Raw genomic sequence first — 11,317 nt, forward strand, 5'->3', positions numbered from 1 at the left:
AGATGAGCGAACATACTCGTCCGAGCTTGATGCTCGTTCGAGCATTAGCGTACTCGAAACTGCTCGTTGCTCGGTCGAATACTTCACCCGCTCGAGAAAATGGCATCTCCCGCCATTTTGCTTTTTAGCGGCCAGAAACAGAGCCAATCACAAGCCAGGAGACTCTGCACTCCACCCAGCATGACGTGGTACCCTTACACGTCGATAGCAGTGGTTGGCTGGCCAGATCAGGTGACCCTGGGATATACTAGCCGCTGCCCGCGCTGCTCGGATCATTCTGTGTCTGGATGCCGCTAGGGAGAGAGCTGCTGCTGGTCAGGGAAAGCGTTAGGGTGTTCTATTAGAATAGTGTTAGGCAGGAGTGATTCAACAAGAACCCAACAGCCCTTCTTAGGGCTACAATAACGTTATACTTTTTTTTTTTGTTTGCTTGTGGCTGGGCTTGCTGGCACTAGTAGTGCAGCTAGTACCATATTGTGAGGAATTTGCAGGAGGACTTGCTACCGTTGTGTTTAGCTCTTAGTGACACACATATCCACCTCAAACACCAAAGTGGGAAAATTTATTAGGGGTTTGATTTCAATTAGGCACAGTCTGCCATTTACTTTTTATTTTACGTTTATTTTTTCATAACTCAGCGTCATCTCATCAGTGTGCTTTCATACTTGGCTAGAAAATAGCCATAGGAGACTCCAAACGGCTTACTTACGCCTACAGTAGCGTTATATATATTTGATTTCTGGTTGATCTGCTGGTGGCTGTCCTTGCTGCAGTGCATCTACTAGCAAATTGTGAGCAATTTGTAGTGAGAGTTGCGACCGCTGTGTTTTGCGCTTAGTGACACACATATCCATCGCAAAGACCGAAGTGGCAAAATTTATTAGGGGTTGGATTTCAATTAGGCACAGTCTGCCATTTCCTTTTTTATTTTACGTTTATTTTTTTAATAACTCAGCGTCATCTCATCTGGCATAGCAGTGTGCTTTCATACTTGGCTAGAAAATAGCCATAGGAGAATCCAAACGGCTTACTTACGCCTACAGTAGCGTTATATATATTTGATTTCTGGTTGATCTGCTGGTGGCTGTCCTTGCTGCAGTGCATCTACTAGCAAATTGTGAGCAATTTGTAGTGAGAGTTGCGACCGCTGTGTTTTGCGCTTAGTGACGCACATATCCATCGCAAAGACCGAAGTGGGAAAATTTATTAGGGGTTGGATTTCAATTAGGCACAGTCTGCCATTTCCTTTTTTATTTTACGTTTATTTTTTTAATAACTCAGCGTCATCTCATCTGGCATAGCAGTGTGCTTTCATACTTGGCTAGAAAATAGCCATAGGAGAATCCAAACGGCTTACTTACGCCTACAGTAGCGTTATATATATTTGATTTCTGGTTGATCTGCTGGTGGCTGTACTTGCTGCAGTGCATCTACTAGCAAATTGTGAGCAATTTGTAGTGAGACTTGCGACCGCTGTGTTTTGCGCTTACTGACGCACATATCCATCGCAAAGACCGAAGTGGGAAAATTTATTAGGGGTTGGATTTCAATTAGGCACAGTCTGCCATTTCCTTTTTTATTTTACGTTTATTTTTTTAATAACTCAGCGTCATCTCATCTGGCATAGCAGTGTGCTTTCATACTTGGCTAGAAAATAGCCATAGGAGAATCCAAACGGCTTACTTACGCCTACAGTAGCGTTATATATATTTGATTTCTGGTTGATCTGCTGGTGGCTGTACTTGCTGCAGTGCATCTACTAGCAAATTGTGAGCAATTTGTAGTGAGACTTGCGACCGCTGTGTTTTGCGCTTAGTGACGCACATATCCATCGCAAAGACCGAAGTGGGAAAATTTATTAGGGGTTGGATTTCAATTAGGCACAGTCTGCCATTTCCTTTTTTATTTTACGTTTATTTTTTTAATAACTCAGCGTCATCTCATCTGGCATAGCAGTGTGCTTTCATACTTGGCTAGAAAATAGCCATAGCAATAGGATAGCATCGTTTGGTTTTAAAAACTAAAAAACACAAAAAAAAACAAAAAACACAAAAAAAAGTTAAAAAAAAATTAAAGTTATAACTCTCATTTTCAAAATGTTTAACCCGAGGGCTAGGGGTAGAGGACGAGGGCGGGGACGTGGGCGTCCAACTACTGCAGGGGTCAGAGGCCGTGGTCCTGGGCGGGGTGAGACACCACCTGCTTAAGAGGGAGCAGGGGAACGCCGCAGAGCTACACTCCCTAGGTTCATGTCTGAAGTTACTCGTGGTAGAGCACTGTTGAGGCCAGAACAGTGCGAACAGGTGATGTCGTGGATTGCCGACAATGCTTCGAGCAATTTGTCCACCAGTCAGTCATCCACGCAGTCCACCCATGTCACCGAAATCGGCACTCTTCCAGCTCCTGCACCTCAGCCTCCTCCCCCCCAGTCTGCCCCCTCCCAGGAAAATTTGGCATTTGAACCGGCATACTCTGAGGAACTGTTTTCTGGACCCTTCCCACAGTCACAAACCACTTGTCCGGTTGCTGTTGAGCAATTTTCCGATGCCCAGGTTTTCCACCAGTCGCAGTCTGTGGGTGATGATGACCTTCTTGACGTAGTGGAAGAAGTGTGTAAAGAGGTGTCCGACGATGAGGAGACACGGTTGTCAGACAGTGGGGAAGTTGTTGTCAGGGCAGGAAGTCCGAGGGGGGAGCAGACTGAGGGATCGGAGGATGATGAGGTGACAGACCCAAGCTGGGTTGATAGGCCGGGTGAACACAGTGCTTCTGAGACGGAGGAGAGTCCTCGACCAGAACAGGTTGGAAGAGGCAGTGGTGGGGCCAGACGGAGAGGCAGGGCCAGACCTGGTGCATCAGCGCCAAATGTGTCAACTAGTGAAGCTCCCGAGGTGAGGGCTCCTGCGGCGAGGGCTAGATTTTCAGAAGTCTGGAGGTTCTTTAAGGAAACACCGGATGACCGACGGACTGTGGTGTGCAACATTTGCCAAACCAGGATCAGCAGGGGTTCCACCACTAATAGCTTAACTACCACCAGTATGCGCAGGCATATGAATGCTAAACACCCCACTCAGTGGCAACAAGCCCGTTCACCTCCGGCCGTGCACACCACTGCTCCTTCCCCTGTGTCAGCTGATAGTCAGCCCCCTGCCCAGGACCCTGCCACAAAAACCCCATCGTCGCCTCCACAATCCTCCACAGCATCCACCAGCGTTCAGCTCTCCATACCCCAGACGCTGGAGCGGAAACGCAAATATAGTGCAACCCACCCGCACGCCCAAGCCCTTAATGTCCACATCTCCAGATTGCTCAGCCTGGAGATGCTGCCCTATAGGCTAGTAGAGACCGAGGCCTTTCGCAACCTCATGGCGGCGGCCGCCCCTCGGTATTCGGTCCCCAGCCGCCACTACTTTTCCCGATGTGCCGTCCCAGCCCTGCACCAGCACGTGTCAGACAACATCATCCGTGCCCTGACCAACGCCGTTTCTGACAAGGTCCACCTGACCACGGACACGTGGACGAGTGCTGCCGGGCAGGGCCACTATATATCGCTGACGGCACATTGGGTTAACTTGGTGGAGGCTGGGACTGAGTCTGACCCTGCGGCTGGTCATATACTGCCGACGCCGAGGATTGCGGGGCCTACCTCGGTCCAGGTGTTTCAGGCCTACTATGCCTCCTCCTCCTCCCACCCCTCCTCCACCTCCTCCTCCGAACTACCATCCGTGGGCATGGCGCAATCAGTCGGTAGCTCTAGGCACAGCAGCAGTGCCGTCGCTAAGCGACAGCAGGCGGTGCTCAAACTGCTGAGCCTAGGCGATAAAAGGCACACCGCCCAAGAACTATTACAGGGCATCACGGCGCAGACTGATCTGTGGCTGGCACCGCTGAACCTGAAGCCAGGCATGGTTGTGTGTGACAACGGCCGTAACCTGGTGGCGGCTCTGCAACTCGGCAGACTGACACATGTGCCATGCCTGGCCCATGTGTTAAATCTGATAGTTCAGCGTTTCCTCAAGACATACCCCAATCTGTCTGATTTGCTCACAAAGGTGCGCCGCATCTGTGCGCATTTCAGGAAGTCCAGCACAGATGCTGCCACTCTCAGGGCAGCGCAGCGCCGCCTCCAACTGCCCGCTCACCGACTGTTGTGCGACGTGCCCACGAGGTGGAATTCAACACTGACCATGTTATCCAGAGTTTACCAGCAGCGCCGAGCGATTGTAGACTGCCAGATGTCAACTTCCACCAGAACTGGTAGTCAGGTCAGTCAGCTTCCTCAAGTCTACAATGAGGAGTGGACGTGGATGTCTGATATCTGTCAGGTGCTGAGTAACTTTGAGGAGTCAACACAGATGGTCAGTGGCGATGCCGCCATCATCAGCCTCACCATCCCGCTGCTTGGCCTGTTGAAAAAATCTCTGATCAGCATGAAGTCGGAAGCTTTGCGCTCGTCACAAGAGACGGGGGAAGAAGATTCCCTTGTTGATAGCCAAAGCACCCTTAGGTCTGTTTCTCAGCGCACATCGGAGGAGGTGGAGGTGGAGGAGGATGAGGAGGAAGAGGAGGAGAATGTTGGCGAGACACAAGAGGGGACCATTGTTGAGTCCTTCACTGTTCAGCGTGTATGGGCAGAAGAAGAGGAGTTGGAGGAGTTGGAGGAGGAGGAAATGGACAGTCAGGCCAGTGAGGGGAGTGAATTCTTACGCGTTGGTACTCTGGCGCATATGGCAGATTTCATGCTAGGCTGCCTATCCCATGACCCTCGCGTTCAAAGAATTTATTCCAGCACCGATTACTGGGTGTTCACTCTCCTGGACCCACGGTACAAGCAAAATCTTTCCACTCTCATCCCTGGAGAGGAAAGGAGTGTGAGAATGCATGAATACCAGCAGGCCCTGGTGCACAAGCTGAAACAGTATTTCCCTTCTGACAGCGCTAGCGGCAGAGTGCGTAGTTCTGCGGGACAAGTAGCGAGGGAGAGTAGGCGAGCAGGCAGCTTGTCCAGCACTGGCAAGGGTACGCTTTACAAGGCTTTTGCCAGCTTTATGTCACCCCAGCAAGACACTGTCACCTGTCCCCAGTCTCGGCAGAGTAGGGCTGATCTTTACAGAAAGATGGTGAAGGAGTACGTAGCTGACCATACCATCGTCCTAAATGATCACACAGCTCCCTACAACTACTGGGTTTCAAAGCTGGACATGTGGCACGAACTGGCGCTGTACGCCTTGGAGGTTCTTGCCTGCCCTGCCGCTAGCGTCTTGTCCGAGCGGGTTTTCAGTGCAGCTGGTGGCATCATCACCGATAAGCGTACACGCTTGTCGACTGACAGCGCTGACAGGCTAACGCTTATTAAGATGAATAAAGCCTGGATTTCTCAGAATTTCCAATCTCCACCAGGTGAAGGAAGCTCAACCTGAATAATTTATCCACTCCTCCTCCTCCTCATTTTCCTCCTTCTCCTCCTCTTTGTACAGTAAAGCAGAGGAAACTGGCTATTTTTTGACAGGGCCCACTGGCTCTAGCTATAGTACTTTATGCATTTAATTTTTCTGGAGGGCCACCGACCCGGTCCTCTGTTTTAAACAATTTTTGGGAGAGCCACATACAGGCACTCAATCTATTCAATTTTTCTGGAGGGCCACCTACCTGCTCCTCTGGTTTGAAAACTTTTTTGGACTGCCACATACAGGCACTCAATCTATTTCATTTTTCTGGAGGGCCACCTACCTGCTCCTCTGGTTTGAAAACTTTTTTGGACTGCCACATACAGGCACTCAATCTATTCCATTTTTCTGGAGGGCCACCTACCTGCTCCTCTGGTTTGAAAACTTTTTTGGACTGCCACATACAGGCACTCAATCTATTCCATTTTTCTGGAGGGCCACCTACCTGCTCCTCTGGTTTGAAAACTTTTTTGGACTGCCACATACAGGCACTCAATCTATTCCATTTTTCTGGAGGGCCACCTACCTGCTCCTCTGGTTTGAAAACTTTTTTGGACTGCCACATACAGGCACTATCCAAATTAAATTGTCTCCATAGCAGCCTCCACACGTTGTCTCCATTGCTACCTCCAAAAGTCGTCCATATAGCTGCCTCCATACATCGTCCCTTTATCAAACGAGGTGTGTCAGGCAGAAATTTGGGTTGTTTTCATGGATTCCACATCAAAGTTGTTAACTTTGTCGCCACCCAGCTGTGTTATCCACAAAATATACTGGCAAACTTTTATCATTTACCAATATTATTTCAGCGCTTCTTGCGCTTCTGTTTACATTCCCCTCACCCGCCATATCCTAAACTTATAAGAACGCTACTACACTTGATCTTATACAAAAGGTTCTTAGAAGTGTTGTTTGGGGAGTAGCCTAGAGACACGGGCTTGGATTGGCGAAAGCTCGCCTGGCAGCGGAGCGCCAGCTCCATGCCAAGATCCAACTAACATAGTTTTAACTGCAGCACCTTTAATCTACTACTAGTTCACTGCCTCCATACATGGTCCCCTTATCAAACGAGCTGTGTCAGGCAGAATTTTGGGTTGTTTTCATGGCTTCCATGTTAACTTTGTCGCCACCCTGCTGTGTAATCCACAAAATATACTGGCAAACTTTTATCATGTACCGATATTATTTGAGCGCTTCTTGCTCACCTCCTTTGGTTCCTCTCTGCCACCCATTGGTTTGAAGCCTGAGTCCATTTAGGGTATGTCGCCATGCCACTCTCTAGCCTGCCGCTGCTGCCGCTGCCTCTGCATGAAGTCCCCTATAGTGTCAGGGTCAATTATTGGATGTTTTAGATGCTATCTAGCTTCATTCTGTCACTCTGTCATGGCCATGCTGTTGCCCATAATTTTGGCATAATGGTGCGATTAAGCAGCCTCAGAGGCATCCATGCATGCTGCCCCTGCTGTTTCCTGTCCATTTCCGTGGTGTTTCCATCCTTTTCTGAGGTTCCCAGGTGTTTGGCCAAGCTTCCCTGTGCAGAGCCTTAGTCCCCTTGAAAAATGCTCGAGTCTCCCATTGACTTCAATGGGGCTCGTTATTCGAGACGAGCACTCGAGCATCGGGAAAAGTTCGTCTCGAATAACGAGTACCCGAGCAATTTAGTGCTCGCTCATCTCTATTAGTGACATATATTTGTAGAAGGAGGTCGAGTTGGAGTGATACAATACAAGTGATTGTACTAAAAGTAGAAGACAACAGCCTTAAAATAACAGGGTTAGACTAGACATATAAGAAACCAACTATGAAATACTACAAATAAATCTGTGTCCAAAATAAAAAAAATCTTTATGTATACATTAAAAATGTATAATTACGCAAAACAAAAACACCAGGGAGAAAAAGGGAATTAAAACCAACAGAAAGCACCCAAAATATCCAACCAGGACTGGTACACATGATAATGAAAGCCCCAGTAGAGTCCAACCTCCCACTCTACTCCACACCATAAAAAATGCCAATACAGTACATATATACATAAAAACGCATCATACTAGGCGAATATACAAAAAAATCTATATGCATAAGATCAGGGCTCCACTAAAAGAATCGGATACAGTAATATAAAAATGCATGTAATTCAACCATGTCCAATAGATTAAATATCAAAAAGGAAATCTGACTGAAGATTGATACTAAATTAATAATAGCTGCTGAAAAATATATAATGATTCTGTGAAGAAAATATAAAATTTTGCAATGTATACTTTTTGGAATACTGTTCCATAAACATTTGTCTGCTATGGAGCATTTATATGTATAATAATAATGTATATTTTTATAGCGCCATCAAGTTCCGTAGCGCTTTACAAATCAAAGTACTTTTTAGGGCCTTTTTGTGGAGTAGCGGATGGTTGGACTTTTCTGGGGCTTACAGTATCATGTGTACAAGTCCTGGTTGGATATTTTGGGTACTTGTTACCTTTTAATTATTTTTAATTCCCATTTTTCATTCTGGTGTTTTTGTTTAGTATATACCGTATATACTCGAGTATAAGCCGACCCGAGTATAAGCCGAGACCCCTAAATTTACCATCAAAAACTGGGAAAACCTATTGACTCGAGTATAAGCCGAGGGTGGGAAATGCATTGGTCACAGACCCCCCCCCAGTATATAGCCAGCCTGCCCCCAGTAATATACAGCCTGCCCCCAGTAGTATGCAGCCTGCCCCCAGTAATATACACCCTGCCCCCAGTAGTATACAGCACTGCCCCCAGTAGTATACAGCTTGCCCCATTAGTATACAGCCTTCACCCAGTAGTATACAGCTGGCCCCAGTAGTATAAAGCTGGCCCCAGTAGTATAAAGCCTGCCCCCAGTAGTATACAGCGTGCCCCCAGTAGTTTACAGCTTGCCCCCAGTAGTATACAGCTTGCCTCAGTAGTATACAGCTTGCCCCAGTAGTATAGAGCCTGCCCCCAGTAGTATACAGCCTGCCCCCAGTAGTATACAGCTTTCCCCCAGTAGTATACAGCTTGCCCCCAGTAGTATACAGCTTGCCCCCAGTTATATACAGCCTGCCCCAGTAGTATAAAGCCAGTCCCCAGTAGTATACAGCTTGCCCCAGTAGTATACAGCTTGCCCCAGTAGTATACAGCCTGCCCCCAGTAGTATACAGCTTGCCCCCAGTAGTATACAGCTTGCCCCCAGTAGTATACAGCTTGCCCCCAGTAGTATACAGCTTGCCCCCAGTTATATACAGCCTGCCCCAGTAGTATACAGCTTGCCCCAGTAGTATACAGCCTGCCCCCAGTAGTATACAGCCTGCCCCTAGTAGTATACAGCTTTCCCCCAGTAGTATACAGCTTGCCCCCAGTTATATACAGCCTACCCCAGTAGTATACAGCCAGTCCCCAGTAGTATACAGCTTGCCCCAGTAGTATACAGCCTGCCCCCAGTAGTATACAGCTTGCCCCCAGTACTATACAGCTTGCCCCCAGTTATATACAGCCTGCCCCAGTAGTATACAGCTTGCCCCAGTAGTATACAGCTTGCCCCAGTAGTATACAGCTTGCCCCCAGTTATATACAGCCTGCCCCCAGTAGTGTACAGCCTGCCCCCAGTAATATACAGCACAGCCCAGCATTAAAAAAAAAAAAAAATCTTATATACTCACCCTCCGGTGGCACCGATGCGTAGCGCTGCTCCCCCGATGTCCGCACGGGTCCTCTTCAGGCTTCCGCGCCCGTCTTCTTTCTTCTGCCGGGCGCCACCATTGTTTTTCTCCCAGGCGGCGCCTATATGATGCGCCGCTGCTGACGTCATACTAGGCGCCGCCTGGGAGAAAAACAATGGCGGCGCCCGGCAGAAGAAAGAAGACGGGCGCGGAAGCCTGAAGAGGACCTGCGCGGACATCGGGGGAGCAGCGCTGCACGTCGGGGCCACCGGAGGGTGAGTATATACGTTCATTATTTTTAAAATATTTTTTAAGTATGCATGTTATGTATTGACTCGTGTATAAGCCGAGGGGACGTTTTTCAGCACATTTTTTGTGCTGAAAAACTCGGCTTATACACGAGTATATACGGTACATTATATATATGTATACACATATCCATTTTTGGTGTATAAATAAAGATTTATTGAGCTTTTGGACACATGTTTGTAGTATTTCATAAGATACAAGTGAGAGATACCTGAAATTTTAGGTGTTACGCAGGGTCGGAGAACAGACTACCGTATAAACTTGAGTATAAGTCGACCAGAGTATAAGCCAAGACGCTTAATTTTAACACAAAAAAAGCCGAGGGTGGGAAATGCATTGGCCACAGCTTCCCCAGTATATAGCCAGCAAGCCCGCTGTAGTATATAAAGTAAAAGCATGCACAAAACTAGAAGAATAAAAGCAATAAAATAATATCAAACAAGTTAATAATAACAGGGGTCAATAAATGCATGCAGGAAGATAAGCTTCCTAATCTTGCCCTAAATGCTGTACATATGTTTGTAAATTTTAATATTTCTTCTGCAAAGACATTTTAACAATAACAAATAAACATTATATTTTATCTGCCGCAATTTCTCCCAATTTTTCCCTTCCCTTTCTGTTAATAGTAAACTACTATAGTATAGTATAATATAATGCCTGTAGGAAAAAAAAACAGTGTACACAACTTTCGACATTCCACCGGCAGGTCCTCTTCTATACAGCGATGCCCCGGCATAGGCTCCGTGTCCTGGTGCCGTCCGTCGCAGACACCATGACATCAGCCGCTTGCTGACATCATAGTGCGTGCCGATGCCAGCGTATATAGTAAAATGTCAGTGAGCGGCTGGCGTCACGATCCCTGCGACAGACTGGGACACGAAGCATCGCTGTGTAGAAGAGGAGCTACCGGGATGGGGGTGGGAGATTCATCGGAAGGTGAGTACACTGTTTGTTTGTTTTCTTGACTCGAGTATAAGAACAGGTGACACATATTTTGTGCTGAAAAACTCGGCTTATACTCGAGTATACACAGTAAGTTATGGACAAAGACAATGGACCTTGAGACTAATCCTCTATTGCTTTAACTTACCCTAAACAGTAAGTGACAGCACAAGTAAGAAGAAGTTCCCTCCCTTCACCAGAGTGCAAATCAGGCAGGCGAAGTCAAACAAACACAGAGGAATAGTCTCCACAGAATAGTCTAAACATTGAATAACTTTTATTGGCACTCTTAATCACTATGCTTGGGTTTGGGGAAATACTTTTTTGTGCCCTCCTTTCTTCTGACCTTAGGTAGTGGGGAGTTTTGATGTTTTTAATAATAGATGTCAAATTTTTCTCAAACCAGGGAGAAAAAAAGTGTTATTACCCCATTGGGGTATTGGATTAAATGCAGAAACTGAATGATACCAGAATGTAGCATTATAGAATATGATATTTCACTCCATCATCATCATCTTCTACCTTCACTCATTTCTCTCACCCTCAGGTATGTGTGCTTAACAGACGGCCCAACCATCTCAAGAAGTAGTTTTATCTGCAACTTTTTTATCTTTTGGTATTTGTGTTTAACTTCAGTACTAGTAGGCTCAGCCATATAAAGCAATAGTTTCTTTATGTGCAGCCTTCTAGTTTATTGTTATGTGTCCTTACCTTTACTACCAGAAGGCTCAGCTACCTCAAGCAATAGTCTTTTATCCGCAACTCTATTGGTATGTGTGCATGTATAACTAATTCCCTGCTGTAGACTTTCTTCTCTGTCTGCTTTCTGCCCTCTTGTTAACACCTGGTAGAAATAACTAATTTGCACTGGGTGTAAAAATTGAAGAAATTCAAGGTCTTACCAGACTGTGGTCTTGTAGTGAAACCTTCTAAGTGGACAAA

Source organism: Engystomops pustulosus, chromosome 6 (genome assembly GCF_040894005.1).
Source record: "Engystomops pustulosus chromosome 6, aEngPut4.maternal, whole genome shotgun sequence".
Classification (NCBI taxonomy): Eukaryota; Metazoa; Chordata; class Amphibia; order Anura; family Leptodactylidae; genus Engystomops; species Engystomops pustulosus.